Source organism: Oncorhynchus masou, chromosome 15 (assembly GCF_036934945.1).
Source record: "Oncorhynchus masou masou isolate Uvic2021 chromosome 15, UVic_Omas_1.1, whole genome shotgun sequence".
In the NCBI taxonomy this organism is placed as follows: Eukaryota; Metazoa; Chordata; class Actinopteri; order Salmoniformes; family Salmonidae; genus Oncorhynchus; species Oncorhynchus masou.
The window spans coordinates 53,550,887-53,571,975 of NC_088226.1; the positions used below are offsets into that span (position 1 = coordinate 53,550,887).

The 21,089-nt window shown below is 43.5% G+C and overlaps 7 non-coding genes across 7 annotated transcripts; all 7 read right to left on the reverse strand.

Moving 5' to 3' along the window:
• Window positions 1-1,312: 1,312 nt before the first annotated feature.
• trnav-aac (transfer RNA valine (anticodon AAC)) lies at window positions 1,313-1,385 on the reverse strand. Its single transcript has one exon. It is a non-coding gene; the product is annotated as a tRNA-Val (tRNA).
• Window positions 1,386-5,744: 4,359 nt separating this feature from the next.
• On the reverse strand, window positions 5,745-5,817 carry trnav-aac (transfer RNA valine (anticodon AAC)). The gene has a single exon. It is a non-coding gene; the product is annotated as a tRNA-Val (tRNA).
• A 3,869-nt stretch (window positions 5,818-9,686) lies between these two features.
• Window positions 9,687-9,758, reverse strand: trnad-guc (transfer RNA aspartic acid (anticodon GUC)). The gene has a single exon. It is a non-coding gene; the product is annotated as a tRNA-Asp (tRNA).
• Window positions 9,759-10,245: 487 nt separating this feature from the next.
• Window positions 10,246-10,316, reverse strand: trnag-gcc (transfer RNA glycine (anticodon GCC)). Its single transcript has one exon. It is a non-coding gene; the product is annotated as a tRNA-Gly (tRNA).
• A 1,712-nt stretch (window positions 10,317-12,028) lies between these two features.
• trnad-guc (transfer RNA aspartic acid (anticodon GUC)) lies at window positions 12,029-12,100 on the reverse strand. Its single transcript has one exon. It is a non-coding gene; the product is annotated as a tRNA-Asp (tRNA).
• Window positions 12,101-16,261: 4,161 nt separating this feature from the next.
• trnag-gcc (transfer RNA glycine (anticodon GCC)) lies at window positions 16,262-16,332 on the reverse strand. The gene has a single exon. It is a non-coding gene; the product is annotated as a tRNA-Gly (tRNA).
• Window positions 16,333-17,343: 1,011 nt separating this feature from the next.
• trnad-guc (transfer RNA aspartic acid (anticodon GUC)) lies at window positions 17,344-17,415 on the reverse strand. Its single transcript has one exon. It is a non-coding gene; the product is annotated as a tRNA-Asp (tRNA).
• Between the last annotated feature and the right edge of the window lie 3,674 nt (window positions 17,416-21,089).

The window sequence follows — 21,089 nt, forward strand, 5'->3', positions numbered from 1 at the left end:
TTGTAGGGGTTTAATGGCACAGGCAGGGAGCCCAGCCAACAGCGAGTTGCAGTAATCCAGACGGGAGATGACAAGTGCCTGGATTAGGACCTGCGCCGCTTCCTGTGTGAGGCAGGGTCGTACTCTGCGGATGTTGTAGAGCATGAACCTACAGGAACGGGCCACCGCCATGATGTTGGTTGAGAACGACAGGGTGTTGTCCAGGATCACGCCAAGGTTCTTAGCGCTCTGGGAGGAGGACACAATGGAGTTGTCAACCGTGATGGCGAGATCATGGAACGGGCAGTCCTTCCCCGGGAGGAAGAGCAGCTCCGTCTTGCCGAGGTTCAGCTTGAGGTGGTGATCCGTCATCCACACTGATATGTCTGCCAGACATGCAGAGATGCGATTCGCCACCTGGTCATCAGAAGGGGGAAAGGAGAAGATTAATTGTGTGTCGTCTGCATAGCAATGATAGGAGAGACCATGTGAGGTTATGACAGAGCCAAGTGACTTGGTGTATAGCGAGAATAGGAGAGGGCCTAGAACAGAGCCCTGGGGGACACCAGTGGTGAGAGCGCGTGGCGAGGAGACAGATTCTCGCCACGCCACCTGGTAGGAGCGACCTGTCAGGTAGGACGCAATCCAAGCGTGGGCCGCGCCGGAGATGCCCAACTCGGAGAGGGTGGAGAGGAGGATCTGATGGTTCACAGTATCGAAGGCAGCCGATAGGTCTAGAAGGATGAGAGCAGAGGAGAGAGAGTTAGCTTTAGCAGTGCGGAGCGCCTCCGTGATGCAGAGAAGAGCAGTCTCAGTTGAATGACTAGTCTTGTAACCTGACTGATTTGGATCAAGAAGGTCATTCTGAGAGAGATAGCGGGAGAGCTGGCCAAGGACGGCACGTTCAAGAGTTTTGGAGAGAAAAGAAAGAAGGGATACTGGTCTGTAGTTGTTGACATCGGAGGGATCGAGTGTAGGTTTTTTCAGAAGGGGTGCAACTCTCGCTCTCTTGAAGACGGAAGGGACGTAGCCAGCGGTCAGGGATGAGTTGATGAGCGAGGTGAGGTAAGGGAGAAGGTCCCCGGAAATGGTCTGGAGAAGAGAGGAGGGGATAGGGTCAAGCGGGCAGGTTGTTGTATATATATATATATTCTGTTCCCCTCTATAACGCTCACTTGTGATTACATTTTCATTCGTCAGCGCCAATTGACAATACAAAATAACAATAGTTCAAAACAATAGTGACAAAATGTGCAACCTACGAATACTGTATTTATTTGTTTAATTTCAGACATTGGCCATAGCCTATGCTAACATTTACTTTTTGAAAAAATGTTTCCGCCCGGTCTCGAACCGGGGACCTTTCGCGTGTTAGGCGAACGTGATAACCACTACACTACGGAAACTGAACAGAGCAAGCATGAATAGTCTAAATAACCCTACTGCTCAAATAGCCTACTCAGTATCATACAATAGTTTATGTGTATCAAGATTTACTTCATACCTTTTAGACCTTCAGTACTGTTGAAAGTATGGATTATATCTCTTGCGCTTCGCGCAGTTCGAGCAGTAATAACAACAAAGTCACGTCGATGGGTGACATGACAGCGTGGGAGGACCTGCCCCACGGTTCATATAAAACTGTATGTCAGAGCGCACTGTCTCTTATTTCTACTCACAACGTTAGTTTAGCCCTATCGCGCAAATTGACTACTCCGCATCTTCCCAGGTCCAGGTAGGGTAAACAAGTTATTTGGCAGGTGCTGTCCAACTCCCGCCAGATTATAGTAACTCTCTACATTTACTGTGTATTGTGGTAGCGGTTGTAATACCAGTCAACGACTGAGGACCCGCACTCCTCCTCTCCATCCTCAAAGTGATGGCCTTGTGGAGCGCTTCAACAAAACGCTTGGACAGCAGCTGGCCATCGTCTCTTCCAAACACCAGCGTGACTGGGACAACCACCTGCCTATAGTCCTCATGGCATGCTGCTCCGCTGTCCAAGACCACCTCCTGCACGCCTGCCCTCCTCATGCTGGGGAGAGAGACCCGCACCCCTGCGGAGATGGCGTTTGGTCGGCCCCTGGATAGCCCTCATGTTCCCCCGGGGCCGGAGTATGCCCGGAGACTCCAGGACCGCCTAGAGACAGCCCACACCTTCGCCAGAGAGCAGCTGGTGAATGCAGGTGTGAGGCAGAAGAGGAACTACGACGTGCACACCCGGGGAAGGCACTTTGTGGCTGGGGAGCTGGTCTGGGTCTACAGCCCTCTAAGGAAAAACGGCAGATGCCCCAAATTGGACAGTCACTGGGTGGGACCTTGCAGTGTCCTGGAGAGGGTAGGGGAAGTCGTTTACCAAGTGCAGCTTTCTCCCAGGGGGAGAAAGGTGACACTGCACCGGGACAGGTTAGCCCCATACAGAGGGGCCTCTTATCCCCAAAACCCAGGGACCCCCACAATTCCACTCTCTGGCAATTACATCCTCCAGGCATCCACCCCCAGTTGCCGCAGACAAGGATCCAGACAGCCCACTCCCCCTGTCTCCCTCCCTGTGTCACCGCGTTGCCAGCCAGAAAAGGTAGAGGAGAACACGTATCAAACGCTCGCTCTGGTAAACAGAAACAAGCGGTACCAAGGGATGGGTTTCTGAAGACAATGTGGCCTTTTGACTTTATTTTCTTATCAATTTTGGACTTTTGGAACCGTTATTAGCTTTTATGACCCCATTCCCGAAAGCTAAGACTCTCCGGAGCATGTATGCTGCGGCTTCTGTACCCCTCTATAACGCTCACTTGTGATTACATTTTCATTCGTCAGCGCCAATTGACAATACAAAATAACAATAGTTCAAAACAATAGTGACAAAATGTGCAACCTACGAATACTGTATTTATTTGTTTAATTTCAGACATTTCAGAGTTTGTTCTGTTAGGTGACCTAAACTGGGATATGCTTAACACCCCGGCAGTCCTACAATCTAAGCTAGATGCCCTCAATCTCACACAAATCATCAAGGAACCCACCAGGTACAACCCTAACTCTGTAAGCAAGGGCACCCTCATAGACGTCATCCTGACCAACTGGCCTTCCAAATACACCTCCGCTGTCTTCAATCAGGATCTCAGCGACCACTGCCTCATTGCCTGTATCCACTACGGTGCCGCAGTCAAACGACCACCCCTCATCACTGTCAAACGCTCCCTAAAACACTTCTGTGAGCAGGCCTTTCTAATCGACCTGGCCCGGGTATCCTGGAAGGACATTGACCTCATTCCGTCAGTTGAGGATGCCTGGTCATTCTTTAAGAGTAATTTCCTCACCATTTTAGATAAGCATGCTCCGTTCAAAAAATGCAGAACTAAGAACAGATACAGCCCTTGGTTCACTCCAGACCTGACTGCCCTCGACCAGCACAAAAACATCCTGTGGCGGACTGCAATAGCATCGAACAGTCCCCGCGATATGCAACTGTTCAGGGAAGTCAGGAACCAATACACGCAGTCAGTCAGGAAAGCTAAGGCCAGCTTCTTCAGGCAGAAGTTTGCATCCTGTAGCTCCAACTCCAAAAAGTTCTGGGACACTGTGAAGTCCATGGAGAACAAGAGCACCTCCTCCCAGCTGCCCACTGCACTGAGGCTAGGGAACACGGTCACCACCGACACATCCATGATTATCGAAAACTACAACAAGCATTTCTCAACGGCTGGCCATGCCTTCCGCCTGGCTACTCCTACCTCGGCCAACAGCTCCGCCCCCCCCCGCAGCTCCTCGCCCAAGCCTCTCCAGGTTCTCCTTTATCCAAATCCAGATAGCAGATGTTCTGAAAGAGCTGCAACACCTGGACCCGTATAAATCAGCTGGGTTTGACAATCTGGACCCTCTATTTCTGAAACTATCCGCCGCCATTGTTGCAACCCCTATTACCAGCCTGTTCAACCTCTCTTTCATATCGTCTGAGATCCCCAAGCATTGGAAAGTTGCCGCAGTCATCCCCCTCTTCAAAGGGGGAGACACCCTGGACCCAAACTGTTACAGACCTATATCCATTCTGCCCTGCCTATCTAAGGTCTTCGAAAGCCAAGTCAACAAACAGGTCACTGACCATCTCGAATCCCACCGTACCTTCTCCGCTATGCAATCTGGTTTCCGAGCCGGTCACGGGTGCACCTCAGCCACACTCAAGGTACTAAACGACATCATAACCGCCATCGATAAAAGACAGTACTGTGCAGCCGTCTTCATCGACCTTGCCAAGGCTTTCGACTCTGTCAATCACCATATTCTTATCGGCAGACTCAGTAGCCTCGGTTTTTCGGATGACTGCCTTGCCTGGTTCACCAATTACTTTGCAAACAGAGTTCAGTGTGTCAAATCGGAGGGCATGCTGTCCGGTCCTCTGGCAGTCTCTATGGGGGTGCCACAGGGTTCAATTCTCGGGCCGACTCTTTTCTCTGTATATATCAATGATGTTGCTCTTGCTGCGGGCGAATCCCTGATTCACCTCTACGCAGACGACACCATTCTATATACTTTCGGCCCGTCATTGGACACTGTGCTGTCTAACCTCCAAACGAGCTTCAATGCCATACAACCCTCCTTCCGTGGCCTCCAACTGCTCTTAAACGCTAGTAAAACCAAATGCATGCTTTTCAACCGATCGCTGCCTGCACCCGCATGCCCGACTAGCATCACCACACTGGATGGTTCTGACCTTGAATATGTGGACACCTATAAGTACCTAGGTGTCTGGCTAGACTGCAAACTCTCCTTCCAGACCCATATCAAACATCTCCAATCGAAAATCAAATCAAGAGTCGGCTTTCTATTCCGTATCAAAGCCTCCTTCACTCATGCTGCCAAGCTTACCCTAGTAAAACTGACTATCCTACCGATCCTCGACTTCGGCGATGTCATCTACAAAATTGCTTCCAACACTCTTCTCAGCAAACTGGATGCAGTTTATCACAGTGCCATCCGTTTTGTCACTAAAGCATCTTATACTACCCACCACTGCGACTTGTATGCTCTAGTCGGCTGGCCCTCGCTACATATTCGTCGCAAGACCCACTGGCTCCAGGTCATCTACAAGGCCATGCTAGGTAAAGCTCTGCCTTATCTCAGTTCACTGGTCACGATGGCAACACCCATCCGTAGCACGTGCTCCAGCAGGTGTATCTCACTGATCATCCCTAAAGCCAACACCTCATTCGGCCGCCTTTCGTTCCAGTACTCTGCTGCCTGTGACTGGAACGATTTGCAAAAATCGCTGAAGTTGGAGACTTTTATCTCCCTCACCAACTTCAAACATCAGCTATCTGAGCAGCTAACCGATCGCTGCAGCTGTACATAATCTATTGGTAAATAGCCCACCTATTTTCACCTACCTCATCCCCACAGTTTTTATTTCTTTACTTTTCTGCTCTTTTGCACACCAATATCTCTACCTGTACATGATCATCTGATCATTTATCACTCCAGTGTTAATCTGTAATATTGTAATTATTCGCCTACCTCCTCATGCCTTTTGCACACATTGTATATAGACTCCCCTTTTTTTCTACTGTGTTATTGACTTGTTAATTGTTTACTCCATGTGTAACTCTGTGTTGTCTGTTCACACTGCTATGCTTTATCTTGGCTAGGTCACAGTTGCAAATGAGAACTTGTTCTCAACTAGCCAACCTGGTTAAATAAAGGTGAAATAAAAATTTAAAAAAATAAATAAATTGGCCATAGCCTATGCTACCATTTAATTTTTGAAAAAATGTTTCCGCCCGGTCTCGAACCGGGGACCTTTCGCGTGTTAGGCGAACGTGATAACCACTACACTACGGAAACTGAACAGAGCAAGAATGAATACTCTAAATAACCCTACTGCTCAAATAGCCTACTCAGTATCATATAATAGTTTATATGTATCAAGATTTACTTCATACCTTTTAGACCTTCAGTACTGTTGAAAGTATGGATTATATCTCTTGCGCTTTGCGCAGTTCGAGCATTAATTACAACAAAGTCACGTCGATGGGTGACATGACAGCGTGGGAGGACCTGCCCCACGGTTCATATAAAACCGTATGTCAGAGCGCACTGTCTCTTATTTCTACTCACAACATTAGTTTAGCCCTATCGCGCAAATTGACTGCTCCGCATCTTCCCAATAGCCATGTTATTTTTACATTGTTTATCATCGTATTGTAGCGACCCGCACATACAGCGGTGTGTTATGTGTTAGGTTAGGAGGTGGTTGTGTTGTACTGACCAGTACCCGGTGTTCGCGGGGTCCGACATGTCAATCAACCTGCTATCTGCCAATCACGGGAATGCCTGGAATGTTCTGATGCCGGGACATAAGGGACATAACATTTCCACACCCTAATTGTAATGTAACCAATACTAATTTCTTCTACAGGTAGACCTACAGTATATCTACAAATATTTTATTCGATGACGTGACTCTCCGCCAATAATTACATTTAGAGGATTGGAGGATTCTAAATGAATATCTAAGGGGCATTTTCCGTTAGGATCTGTGAGAATATCTACGGTGCTTTTATAAACTTCTAAGTTGACTAATAATAATAGCTTTGTTTAAAAACTAACAATATTTTGGAGATTGTTTTCATATAACCTAGAGTGAGCGAGAAAAAGGCAATTCTTGAACAAGGGGTGAGATTCGCTAATTTGTAAATAATGCCAGTTTGTTATTTAGAATGTTTTATTTTTGGAGAAACCTAACTTGATTAGTTAGCAGACATCACTGGCTTATATTCAGTCAACACATACATTTTAGGAATATCATGAAATATAATTGAACATTTTCGTTTCTCCATGCTTGTCACAGAGCAGCGTGAAACGGTGCTGAAATAGTGTTGACTAGGAAACGTTCCCGCTGTTCTGTTCTTAGCGCCAGTCTGCACGTTCAAACTAATTAGATTCTTCAAAGTGTTAGTGTTCTATACTGGAGAGGGAATGCAAATCAACCACGCTGGACAGAGTGGAATCAGGTGTATCAAAAAGGCCGTTTATTGATGAAAGATATCTTGTCCCGCAGTTTAACGTGCACGGATCTAGTTCATATAACCCGGTAAGGAGTCAGGTGAAAAAGAGGCCTAGATATTGGTCACAACAGATTTTATACATGGAATATGTAGGTGGAGTCTTGTCGTGTTGGTCTTCTGACTGGTCGGTGAAGGTTGGAGGCGGGTCCTGACCGAGCCTGTGCAGGAGCCTTATTGGTGCCCCGTGAAGTCGTCCCATCCTGGCTCCTGCCCAGTAGAAAGGGGAGTGGAGTGTGTGTGTGTGTTTATGCAAGAAGATGTTTGTGTGTCCCATTATGGCCAGGTGTGTGTGTTCGTGTGATGGAATGTCCGTGTGTGTCCCGGAGTCGTGAGATAAGGGAGCAAATGGGGTCGTGAAATAACATAGCTGAGGGGGGTAGTTTATTGCTGGGTCTGTGTGTGTCAGGGGACAGTGAGACCGGAGATCAGAGGTGTCTTGAAACACAGAGAGCTGAGGGGGGTAGTTTATTGCTGGGTATGTTTGTGTCAGGGGACAGTGAGACCGGAGATCAGAGGGGTCCTGAAACAATAGAGCTGAGATAACAGAGCTGAGGGGGCAGTTTATTGCTGGGTATGTGTCAGTTAGAAATGACTTGAGTCAGGCAGATCAGCTTGGTGCTGTATAATATATGAGCCATGTGTATGAATATTTATATAACAAAAGTAGCCACCCTTTGCCTTGATGATAACTTTGCACACACTTGGCATTCTCTCAATCAGCTTCATGAGGTAGTCACCTGGAATGCATTTCAATTAACAGGTGTGCCTTGTTAAAAGTTAAGTTGTGGAATTTCCTTCCTTCTTAATGCGTTTGAGCCAATCAGTTGTGTTGTGACAAGGTAGGGGTGGTATATAGAAGATAGACTTAGTCTTTTACCAAGTAGGGCTATATTATTGCATGTTAAGTTCTTAATTCTCAGAGTAAAAACAGACATTATGAAAGCTTAACCAAGTTTATTTCTTCCCAGAGGGTCAATACCATTGCATTAGACAAAACATGTTTCCACCACCACAAGTATATATACTCCAATTTAGGGACTCCTCCTCTCCAATCCTTACATCTTTTATGGTTAGACAGGAAGACGAAGTAATAGGGTGATAAACCAGAGGCTTGACCAGTGCAGGACAGGATTTTACAGGGAAGACAAAACTATAACACGACACTACACATTTAGACAAAAGGGCTAAGAATTAGTTTGTCCAAGCAAGGAGTAAAATCTTTGATGTGTAATAATGTGATTGTGTATGTGATCGAGTCTACATGCAGTAATGAGAAAAAATTGATAGGGGTACTCACAGTGCTTGGAAGGGAAACATTCAACGTGCCAGTGGATGAGCGGGCACATGACACGTTGTGGCTTCAATTCATGTCAGGAGAAAGTTGACAATGGTAGGAGTGGAGTAGTCATCATCTCTTAAAACAGGGAACATGGGGGGATTTACAGTGGCTTGCGAAAGTATTCACCCAATTATAGCTGCAACTCTATAAGCTTAGCATATCTAGCTACTGTGATTTTTGCCCATTCTTCAAGGCAAAACTGATCCAGCTCCTTCAAGTTGGATGGGTTCTGCTCGTGTACAGCAATCTTTAAGTCATACCACAGATTCTCAAGTGGTTTGAGGTCTGGGCTTTGACTAGGCCATTCCAAGACATTTAAATGTTTCCCCTTAAATCACTTGAGACTGAAACAGGTTTCCCTCAAGAATTTCCCTGTATTTAGCGCCATCCATCATTCCTTCAATTCTGACCAGTTTCCCAGTCCCTGCCGATTAAAAACATCCACACAGCATGACGCTATGTCTGGCGCAAACCCAACACCTCACCACCCAGAGAATACCATCCCCACAGTGAAGCATGGTGTTCTTTGGGTAATGACAAGTGTTGGGTTTGTGCCAGACAGTGTTTTCCATGATGGACAAAAAGCTCAATTTTAGTCTCATCTGACCAGAGTACCAGAGTATGTTAAAAGTTTCGGATATATTTTTTTATAACCCAACCCTGATCTGTTCTTCTCCACAACTTTGTCCCTGACCTGTTTGGCGGACTCCTTGGTCTTCATTGTGCCACTTGCTTGGTGGTACCCCTTGCTTAATAGTGTTGCAGACTCTGGGGCCTTTCAGAACAGGTGTATATGTACACTGTGATCATGTGTCAGATCATGTGACACTTAACTAAAACCCACCTGTGTGCAATCTAACTAATTATGTGACTTCTGATGGTAATTGGTTGCACCTGATCTTATTTAGGGGCTTCATAGCAAAGGGGGTGAATACATATGCACGCAGAACTTTTCAGTTTTCTTTTGAGAGTTTTTTAAAACAAGTATATTTTTTTCATTTCACCTCACCAATTTGGACTTTTTTGTGTATGTCTATTACATGAAATCCACATACAAATCCATTTAAATTACAGGTTGTAATGGAACAAAATAGGAAAAACGCCAAGGGGGATGAATAATTTTGCTAGGCACTATAGCTGTAAATAAAAATAGCAGATATATTCCATTACAGCTGTGTGCGCTATTGTATGTTTGGACAACAAGTTTCTCTATGAGTGAAAGAAAGTGTATAAGCTAATGATCGATCATGTATTTTAGGTCTCAGTTGCAAATCAACTTGAGTTAAGGAAGTTAAGAAAAAGTTTTCCTCCCCGTCGGGGAATTGAACCCCGGTCTCCCGCGTGACAGGCGGGGATACTGACCACTATACTAACGAGGACTGAAGAGTTAGTAACAATGTTTTTTATAAAACTGGCCCTATTGTTGTCTGCACATGATACAGTATATGCCTGCACCTCAAGTAACTTTTTACTGACATTACATTTACATTTACATTTAAGTCATTTAGCAGACGCTCTTATCCAGAGCGACTTACAAATTTACAAACTGACAGTCTAAACATTTTAGGAAAGAGGTTTCAAAATGTGATTTTTAGCTAGGTTAGCTAACATATTGCCAAAGAGTGAAAAGACATAGCTAACTATGTTTCAACACGCCATATTTTTGTTTAGGTAAAAAGGGAAAGAACTGGCTTCAGTTGTCGAGTTTTATAATAGTATCAACAATACTAGCTAGCTATACCTACACTTAGTTGTTCATATCATGATACAAATGTTTAAAAAGCGGGGATTTGAGTGGGTAAAACATGCTAAAATAAAAAAAAGAGTGAAGAATCGATAAAAAGAAAATAGAGCAAAACATATATTTGCATTGGCCGGGAATCGAACCCGGGCCTCCCGCGTGGCAGGCGAGAATTCTACCACTGAACCACCAATGCTTATACACCCATCAAAAACAAGGTGTATAAATAAGATTTATAAAACGCTATTTGATGCGTTTATATAGCAAATTTGCCCCATTCACACTTTTAAAAGACGGAAGCGTAACGCAGAAAAGATGTATACAACTTCTTCGGAGCTCACGTATCCATATGCGTGCCACTAGAAACCCCTGTATTATCATGTTTTTGTTAGCTGATACATCATGACAAAATACACCATATTATTGTCCTGCTCATGTTGCTGCTGGACCTTGAAGGCTAAACTGCAGAGCAAAAACCCACGACTGACGCAAATGGTTGTCCAATTCGTGAGGCAAGATGCAGTAATTTCGATATGAATATGCATGCTTTTGAGCTGCCATTCAAATGCCTTAGGCTATTGACTGCAGTTTACAGCCTAGAGTGTTGTACTCACTTGAAAACAATAACATTCTTCATTACATTGTGCTGTTGTAGCCGAGGTAGGATACATTTAGTATCTTAATACCAGCTACATCCAGAAAATAAAATGTAAAAGGCCTACACCGTATGAGTGGCCTGCTAATGTCCCTTTCGGGACCTTCTAAACTGTGGAGAATATAACCAGACTGATCTGAGGGGGGGGGGGGGTGTCAATATAAATAGTCTGTGTGGCCATTTGATTAATTGTTCAGCAGTCATATGACTTGGGGGTAGAAGCTCTGAAGGAGCCATTTGGTCCTAGACTTGGTGCTCCAGTACCACTTTTATTTTTTATTTATTTCGCCTTTATTTAACAAGGCTAGTCAGTTAAAAGCAAATTCTTATTTACAATGAGGGCCTACCAAAAGGAAAAAGGACTCCTGTTGGGACGGGGCTGGGATTTTTAAAAAAAACAACAACAAAAAAACAACACATTACAACACACCTTGGTAGCAACACGACATGACAACAACATGGTAGTAGCACAAAACATGGTAGAACAGCACAAAGGGCAAGAATGCATAGACAACAATACACCACCCAGAGCAGCCACAACTTGTCAGTAAGCGTGTCCACTTGCTGTGCGGTAGCACAGAGAACAGTCTATGACTTGGGTGACTGGAGTGTATTTTTTTTAACCATTTATTATTTTTTTTATTTTTTATTTCACCTTTATTTAACCAGGTAGGCTAGTTGAGAACAAGTTCTCATTTGCAACTGCGACCAGGCCAAGATAAAGCATAGCAGTGTGAATAGCTTTTTCAAAAAGAAAATTGCATCCTTGCAATTTATTGCCCTGGCCACATCTGTAATCCTCATGCCTCCTTGCAACATGCCTAAGGCACGTTCACACAGATGAGCAGAGTCAGTAGAAAGGCCTCTTTAGTGTCCTACATTTTCATTACTGTGACCTTAATTGCCTACCATCTGTAAGCTGTTATTGTCTTAATGACCGTTCCCCAGGTGCATGTTCATTAATTGTTTATGGTTCATTGAACAAGCATGGGAAACAGTGTTTAAACCTTTTACAATGAAGATCTGTGAAGTTATTTGGATTTTTACAAATTATCTTTGAAAGGGTCCTGAAAAAGGGTCGGTTGTGCTGTGTGTGTGTGTGTGTATATTCTACATACCTTTGTCAGAAGAACGCTAATGAATTCCCATACCCAATATCATCTTGCCCATGATAACCAATCCCAGTAAAATGGTGACGTTTCAGGTATCTCAGTCACAAATCAACGGTGAAAGGAGTTAATTAAAATATTTTCCTCCCCGTCGGGGAATTGAACCCCGGTCTCCCGCGTGACAGGCGGGGATACTGACCACTATACTAACGAGGACTAATAATTTTTTAACACAATGTGTTTTATAACGAAATGTGTTTTCAGCAGGTAATACTGTTTCTGACTTGAACTAAAATATATATATATATTTTTTTAAATTTTTATTTAACCAGGTAGGCTAGTTGAGAACAAGTTCTCATTTACAACTGCGACCTGGCCAAGATAAAGCATAGCAGTGTGAAAAGACAACACAGAGTTACACATGAAGTAAACAATTAACAAGTCAATAACACAGTAGAAAAAAAAGGGGAGTCTATATACAATGTGTGCAAAAGGCATGAGGAGGTAGGCGAATAATTACAATATTGCAGATTAACACTGGATTGATAAATGGCCATGTACAGGTAGAGATATTGGTGTGCAAAAGAGCAGAAAAGTAAATAAATAAAAACTGTGATGATGAGAGAGGTTGTATCTCTGGACATGCTAGTTGTAATGGGTGAGGTCACCGCATGTCTGGGAGGTGGGACAAAGGAGGTATCAGGGGTATGAAGAGTGGAACTAGGCGCTCCATTGTGAACTAAAACAATGATAACTAACCTGAACAACAGTATACAAGGCATATTGACATTTGAGAGAGACATACAGCGAGGCATACAGTAATCACAGGTGTTGAATTGGGAAAGCTAGCCTAAACAGTAGGTGAGACAACAACAGCTAATCAGCTAGCACAACAACAGCAGGTAAAATGGCGTTGACTAGGCAACGGGGCCGACAGATAAAACATAAACAAGCAGAATGAGGTACCGTGATTAATGGACAGTCCAGCGTGCATCAGCTATGTAGCCAGGTGATCAGTGTCCAGGGGGCAGGGAAGCTGGATTAGTGAGTGATATCCAGGGACCTTCTCCCTTACCTCACCTCGCTCATCAACTCATCCCTGACCGCTGGCTACGTCCCTTCCGTCTTCAAGAGAGCGAGAGTTGCACCCCTTCTGAAGAAACCTACACTCGATCCCTCCGATGTCAACAACTACAGACCAGTATCCCTTCTTTCTTTTCTCTCCAAAACTCTTGAACGTGCCGTCCTTGGCCAGCTCTCCCTCTATCTCTCTCAGAATGACCTTCTTGATCCAAATCAGTCAGGTTTCAAGACTAGTCATTCAACTGAGACTGCTCTTCTCTGCATCACGGAGGCGCTCCGCACTGCTAAAGCTAACTCTCTCTCCTCTGCTCTCATCCTTCTAGACCTATCGGCTGCCTTCGATACTGTGAACCATCAGATCCTCCTCTCCACCCTCTCCGAGTTGGGTATCTCCGGCGCGGCCCACGCTTGGATTGCGTCCTACCTGACAGGTCGCTCCTACCAGGTGGCGTGGCGAGAATCTGTCTCCTCGCCACGCGCTCTCACCACTGGTGTCCCCCAGGGCTCTGTTCTAGGCCCTCTCCTATTCTCGCTATACACCAAGTCACTTGGCTCTGTCATAACCTCACATGGTCTCTCCTATCATTGCTATGCAGACGACACACAATTAATCTTCTCCTTTCCCCCTTCTGATGACCAGGTGGCGAATCGCATCTCTGCATGTCTGGCAGACATATCAGTGTGGATGACGGATCACCACCTCAAGCTGAACCTCGGCAAGACGGAGCTGCTCTTCCTCCCGGGGAAGGACTGCCCGTTCCATGATCTCGCCATCACGGTTGACAACTCCATTGTGTCCTCCTCCCAGAGCGCTAAGAACCTTGGCGTGATCCTGGACAACACCCTGTCGTTCTCAACCAACATCATGGCGGTGGCCCGTTCCTGTAGGTTCATGCTCTACAACATCCGCAGAGTACGACCCTGCCTCACACAGGAAGCGGCGCAGGTCCTAATCCAGGCACTTGTCATCTCCCGTCTGGATTACTGCAACTCGCTGTTGGCTGGGCTCCCTGCCTGTGCCATTAAACCCCTACAACTCATCCAGAACGCCGCAGCCCGTCTGGTGTTCAACCTTCCCAAGTTCTCTCACGTCACCCCGCTCCTCCGCTCTCTCCACTGGCTTCCAGTTGAAGCTCGCATCCGCTACAAGACCATGGTGCTTGCCTACGGAGCTGTGAGGGGAACGGCACCGCAGTACCTCCAGGCTCTGATCAGGCCCTACACCCAAGCAAGGGCACTGCGTTCATCCACCTCTGGCCTGCTCGCCTCCCTACCATTGAGGAAGTACAGTTCCCGCTCAGCCCAGTCAAAACTGTTCGCTGCTCTGGCCCCCCAATGGTGGAACAAACTCCCTCACGACGCCAGGACAGCGGAGTCAATCACCACCTTCCGGAGACACCTGAAACCCCACCTCTTCAAGGAATACCTAGGATAGGATAAGTAATCCTTCTCACCCCCCCCCCCCCCCCCTTAATGACTTAGATGCACTATTGTAAAGTGGCTGTTCCACTGGATGTCAGAAGGTGAATTCACCAATTTGTAAGTCGCTCTGGATAAGAGCGTCTGCTAAATGACTTAAATGTAAATGTAAATGTAAAAAAAAATAACAATGACTAAATAGCTTGTAGCTAGTTAGCTTCTGGAGGTTCTTGAGTGTGTTCTAAAAATTAACAATAATAGCGATTCCGTATCACATTGGGTGAGGCAGGTTACCGAAGGTATAAACAAATTAAACATCGGAAAGAGATAAAGAGTAAATATGGGTCCAGTGAGTGTTTGGGACGAGGCGATTCAGACGGGTTAGCAGGCCTGTGCTAACAAGCTAACAGTTAGTAGGCCGGGGCTAAACAAGGTAGCAGTTAGCAGGCCGAAATAGCAAGCCAGGGGATAGCAAGGGCTAGAGAGTTAGCCTTTGGGGGACGTCGCGATGGGGTGAGTCTGTTTATTCCTCTTCATGCGGTGACATCGATAGACCGGTCGTGGGTCCGGGTAATTGTAGCCCAGGAGTATGCTACGGTGGTAGGTATTGTAGCCCAGGAGTATCCTACGGAGGTAGCACAGGTGCTACCTAGAAATAGCTTTCTACTGGCACCAGTCTAAACACTTTAGCAATGTGATTACAAAATGTGATTTTTAGCTTGGTTAGCTAACATATTGCTAACCAGTTGGCACAGTCTAAACACTTTAGCAATGTGATTACAAAATGTGATTTTTAGCTAAGTTAGCTAACATATTGCTAACCAGTTGGAAGACATAGCTAACTATATTTCAGCACGCCATATTTCTGTTTAGGTCAGAAGGGAAAGAACTGGCTTTATCAGTTGTCGAGTTTTATAATGTTGTCAACAAAACTAGCTAGCTATAGCTACCCTTAGTTGTTCAAATAATTATACATATTTTTTAAAAGTGAGGATTGGAGTGGGTTAACCTGTGTTGGATCTTGTATTTTCATTATAGCCATTATATATATATATGATTAAATATGATCTGATGTTGGTTGTGTGAGGTGTCTGCATTTGTGCACTGGAGCATCATTATGAGATTAAACAACTGCTTGCTACTTGCCTGTTTGTGTGTGACAAGAACTGAGTAACATAGTGTGATCTGCATGTTGCAAAACTGTAGATAACAGCCCAGCAGATGCTTTGTCCTTGTGTTTGTATGTAACAATATTGAGCACATGGTGTGACTTGCTGTAATCTTACAAAGTTGTGATAGGGAGGGGTGGTCATCACGAGGTTTAACTGAGATGGAAAAATGCAGAAGACGCAATGAGTTGGGGGGGCATATTCAGAGCGGTGTGTTGCGAGAACAAGCCGTCTTTTGTTAGATAACAGGAGCCAGGTGCGAGATAACGGTATGGAGCATGAGAGCCTGGATGTTCTTCACAAGCAACAGTTACATCGATCAACAGAAGCACCAAGAGGCGGGGACCCGCCTGAGCGCCTGCAATAGGCTGAGCAAGTTTAAACCACGCCCAGTCTCTACTGTGATAGGCCAACAGACGGGTTGGAACTGTCTATCACAGTATAAAGAATACTGTTTTACATACGTCTTGTCAGTTCTCTGTTCTGCCCTGCGTGGTATTACAGTGAGCCCGTATATACGAAAGTTGCATTTGCCATTTATTACTTAGCTAATAAAAAATACATAGTATAAAATCGGTGACTCATTGTTATATTTATCCTGATAACAGATTCGAATTTACGCAACTCTAACACCTGCTACAAAAAGAGTGAAGAACAGATGAGCTATTAAGAAAATAATGTGGATAACGTAAGCAAAAGACACTGATGCATTGGCCGGGAATCGAACCCGGGCCTCCCGCGTGGCAGGCGAGAATTCTACCACTGAACCACCAATGCTTACTGATATACATATACAGTATATCACAAAAGTGAGTTCACCCCTCACATTTTTGTAAATATTTGAGTGTATCTTTTCATGTGACAACACTGAAGAAATGACACTTTGCTACAATGTAAAGTAGTGAGTGTACAGCTTGTATAACAGTGTAAATTTGCTGTCGCCTCAATAACTCAACACACAGCCATTAATGTCTAAACCGCTGGCAACAAAAGTGAGTCCACCCCTTAGTGAAAATGTCCAAATTGGGCCCAATTAGCCATTTTCCCTTCCCGGGGTCATGTGACTCGTTAGTGTTACAAGGTCTCAGGTGTGAATGGGGAGCAGGTGTGTTAAATTTGGTGCCATCGCTCTCACACTCCCTCATACTGACTGGTCACTGGAAGTTCAACATGGCACCTCATGGCAAAGAACTCTCTGTGTATCTGAAAAAAAGAATTGTTGCTCTACATAAAGATGGCCTGGGCTACAAGAAGATTGCTAAACTGCAAATGTCAGACGGGTCTGGACATGCGCTGGCTTGAGCAGGGGGACCTTGCGTGCGCTGCAGGATTTTAATCCATGACAGTTTAGTGTGTAATTAATGGTTTTCTTTGAGACTGTGGTCCCAGCTCTCTTCAGGTCATTGACCAGGTCCTACCGTGTAGTTCTGGGCTGATCCCTCACCTTCCTCATGATCATTGATGCCCCACGAGGTGAGGTCTCACAATTGAAGTGTACCTATGATTTAAAAAATTAGACCTCTACATGCTTTGTAAGTAGGAAAACCTGCAAAATCGGCAGTGTATCAAATACGTGTTCTCCCCACTATATATATATATATATCACACACACACACTGTTCGATAGCATGTCATGATCTTTAATGATTATATTCTACCTACCTTTGTCAGAAGAACGATAATGGAATTCCCATACCCAATATTATCTTGCCCATGATAACCAATATGTCTATCCCAGTAAAATGGTGACGTTTCAGGTATCTCAGTCACAAATCAACGGCGAATGGAGTTCCCCGTCGGGGAATTGAACCCCGGTCTCCCGCGTGACAGGCGGGGATACTGACCACTATACTAACGAGGACTGAAGTTTGGCAAACACAATATGTTTTATAAAACTGGCCCAAAATGCTCTGCAGATGATACAGTTTATAACTTGAATTGAAGTAGCTTTCTTCTTGCACAGTCTGAACATTTTAGTAAAGGGATTACATGTGATTTTTTTTTTAGCTAGGTTAGCTAACATATTGCCAACCAGTTAGAAGACATAGCTAACTAACTATGTTTCAGCACGCCATATTTTTGTTTAGGTCAGAAGGGAAAGAACTGGCTTTATCAGTTTAGGGGGGCGCTCAAGATGAGAGGGTGTAACGTTTCTAGCTGAGGAAATATTTTAGGGTTTTCTCACAAAGTTTATATTTTTAGACTGCAGTTGAAATTCGTTTTTTTTTCACAAAAAATTATATCTAACCATACAATGTAGCTATTTTGAATAATGTTGAAATTAATCAAAACATTGAAATATATTTTTGACGATTTCCAACGAGCAAGCTAGCTATCGAAAAGTTTCAGCGTGTGTAGTTAACTTAGCCTGGTAACGTCTTCATAGCTAGTGTAGCATGGAATCAGGACATGACCAAACTGTTGTTGAGATAATGGATGATGAAACTTTCAAGGAGAAAAGAGGCATGGTTGAAACTCACTCATATGCTTGCAGTGTGAAAAAGGGGGTGAATGTGATTCATACCCGAATACCTCAACCAAGGTGCAACTTCCAAAGACGCTAAGAAGAACCATCCAAAGCCAGCTACTGGACAACATCACAGATTACATGGATTTTGTGAAAAAGAACACTTATCAGTATCGTTAACCTGAAGAAATCGATTGATGTCAGTGCTGAGGAAGTAAAAACTCCGAAGCAGCAGAACGCAACATTGAAAATTCAGGTTGCAAAGCAGGAGAGGAAACTCGCTGAAATGGAGTCAAAGGTAAACGAGAATGACCGGTATTGTCGGAGAGGAAATCTTCAAATTTATGGAATAGCAGAAAAATCTGACGAGAACATCAAAGCAAGAGTGAAGGACATTTGCAGGGCAATAGTCCCGGACGAGGAGTGAAATGTTGTTGCAGGTTCTCTGGATGTAGTGCACCGCCTGTGTAGGCTGAGAGATGGGGAAAACAACCAGCCACCACGACCAGTGATCATGAGATTCATCTCCAGGACAGCGAGGGATATGTATAGGGAAAAGTGCAAAGAAAAATGACTATTTATAGAAGAACATCCTGAGGTTCAAGGAGGATCTGACAGCATTTGACAAAGACGCTCGGAATCGTCTGTGGCGGATGATTGAGAGAGCAAAGAAGGAAGGGAAAAGTGCATACTTTAGGGGGCCAAGGCTTTTGCTAATGGAAGGAAAATTCACGCTGACGCCTAGCTTGATGACTGCTGGATTTATGAAGTGAGTTGTGCAGGACTGAGTTTATTTGCATCTGATTCAACGTTATATTTATTGAGGAAAGGGCATTGTTTGTGTGAACTTTTTTTATAAAAATAATTTATGGCAGGGAAACTCGCTCTGACACTTATTGTTAGCTTGATGGCTATTCGTTTTACCAATCTATGGTACAACGTTATTTGCAATTGTGTGTGGTGCAAATGACTATTTTTATTTGCAACTAGTAAGAACTTTTCTTTCTGTGAGAACCCGATTCATGTGAACGTATACAAGTTTAATATTCTTCATTAAGTCACTGTGATAGTAAATGTCAATTTCTGTTTTGTTCTATTAATGCCAGGGGAATCCGTAATATTTTGAAAAGGAAATCTTTATTTTTGTATTGTAAGGGTAAGAGTGACGACTTTTATTTAATTCAAGAAACTCATGCCTGTTCCACAGATACTGCGTTTTGGAAGTGTCAATTGGGGAATGATATTTGGTTTTCATTTGGTACTAATCGGTCAGCAGGTGTCGCTATTTTAAAGGGCAACTTTAATAAGGGTCATACATTGAGTCAAGAAACAGATAATACAGGGAGATTGATTATACTTTTGGTACATGTCAACCACATTCAATTCATTGTTGTAAATACTTATGCTTCCAATAACAAGTCAAGTAACTGTATTTCATTTAGAGACATTGACAGGAAAATAAGTAAAATTATGTCTAAATTCCCATTGGCAAAAGTAATATGTGGTGGAGATTTTAATACAGTATTACATGATAATCTAGATAGAAGCCACCTAAGGATAGCAATTCTGTTTGTGAGATAAGGAATATATGTCTAAGGTTAGGTATTCTAGATATTTGGAGACATAAGAACCCAGATAAGATTATGTTTACATGGAGTACCAAAGATTTATCTATACAATCCCATATTGATTTCTGGCTGATATCTGAAGATATGGCTGACAAGGTTGATACAGTCTCGATTGAACCATCGATTTGAACAGACCACAAAAGGATCTCAATAAAGATAAATATGCATGGTTTGTCAACAAAAAAAGTTAGTAAAGGTTACTGGAAAATTAACATGACTACCCGAGGGTGAAGTATTTAAGAAGGAAGTAGCAGGAATTATTGATAAATACTGTAATTGTGCCAGTGTTATGAATACATTTGAAAGTTACTAGGAGCTCATGAAATTTGATATAAGGCTTTTGGCTATTTCAATGGGGAAAGAAATTGCTCATGCCAAGAGAAAGATTATGACATCATAAAGGGAATAATGGATTATACTAAAAAAACTGAACTAACTAATCAGGAATTACTGGAGCTATCATCATTGCAAATGCAGTTAGACTATCTACGAGGAAAAGGCCCGGAGAGCGTTTGTAAGATCAAGACGAAAATGGATGGAAGAGGGAGAGAAAAATACAAAATATTTCTTTAATTCAGAAAAAAAATGCAGGCGAAAATACTTCCATATGTAAATTAATGATTAATAATACTCCCAATGAAAATCTAAAAGAAATCTCACAGCATGTTGCCCAGTTTTATCAGAATCTATATATATCAGCCCAGTCTACTTCCAATATAGATATTTTCTTAGACAATGTAGCAAACATTGCTAAGAAGATATATAATGATTTCAGGGATTTTTGTGATAATGAGTTACCTGAAATTGAGATAAAGACTGTATTAAAAGCCTTAAGGACAATAGGTCCCCTGGGCATTATGGTTTAATAAGCAAGTTTTATAAAGCATTCAATAATAAATTGATTCCTTTCATTCTTGCTATGTTTCAAGAATCAATTGAAAAAGGGGAGTTACCGGCTTCCTTAAAGCAAGGTGTAATTACATTGATTCCCAAACCTAAAGCTTATGACACTGTAGAACATGAGTTTATGTTCAAAGCAATACATTTTTGGGGGGTTTGGTGACTTTTTTTTGAAAGCAGTCCAAACTTTATATAGTGTTTCTACTAGCTCTGTAAAATGAGCTCACGGGACATTCCAAAGATTTGATATTGGCCGTGGCATTAGGCAGGACTGCCCAATTAGTCCATTTTTATTTTTATTGGTTACTCAAGTTATGGCTCTTCATATCAAGAAAGGGAATTTTCAAGGTGTTTCAGCACTTCGCAATGAATTTAAACTATGTCAACTGGCTGATGATACCACCATATTATTAAGAAACAGGAATGAGGTTTCTAAAGCAGTTTCCTATTAATATCAATAAGTCAGTCTTATTTCCATTCAAGGATTGTGTTTTACAGGAAGTATATGGTATCCCAATTAAAGATAAGGTTATCTTGGAA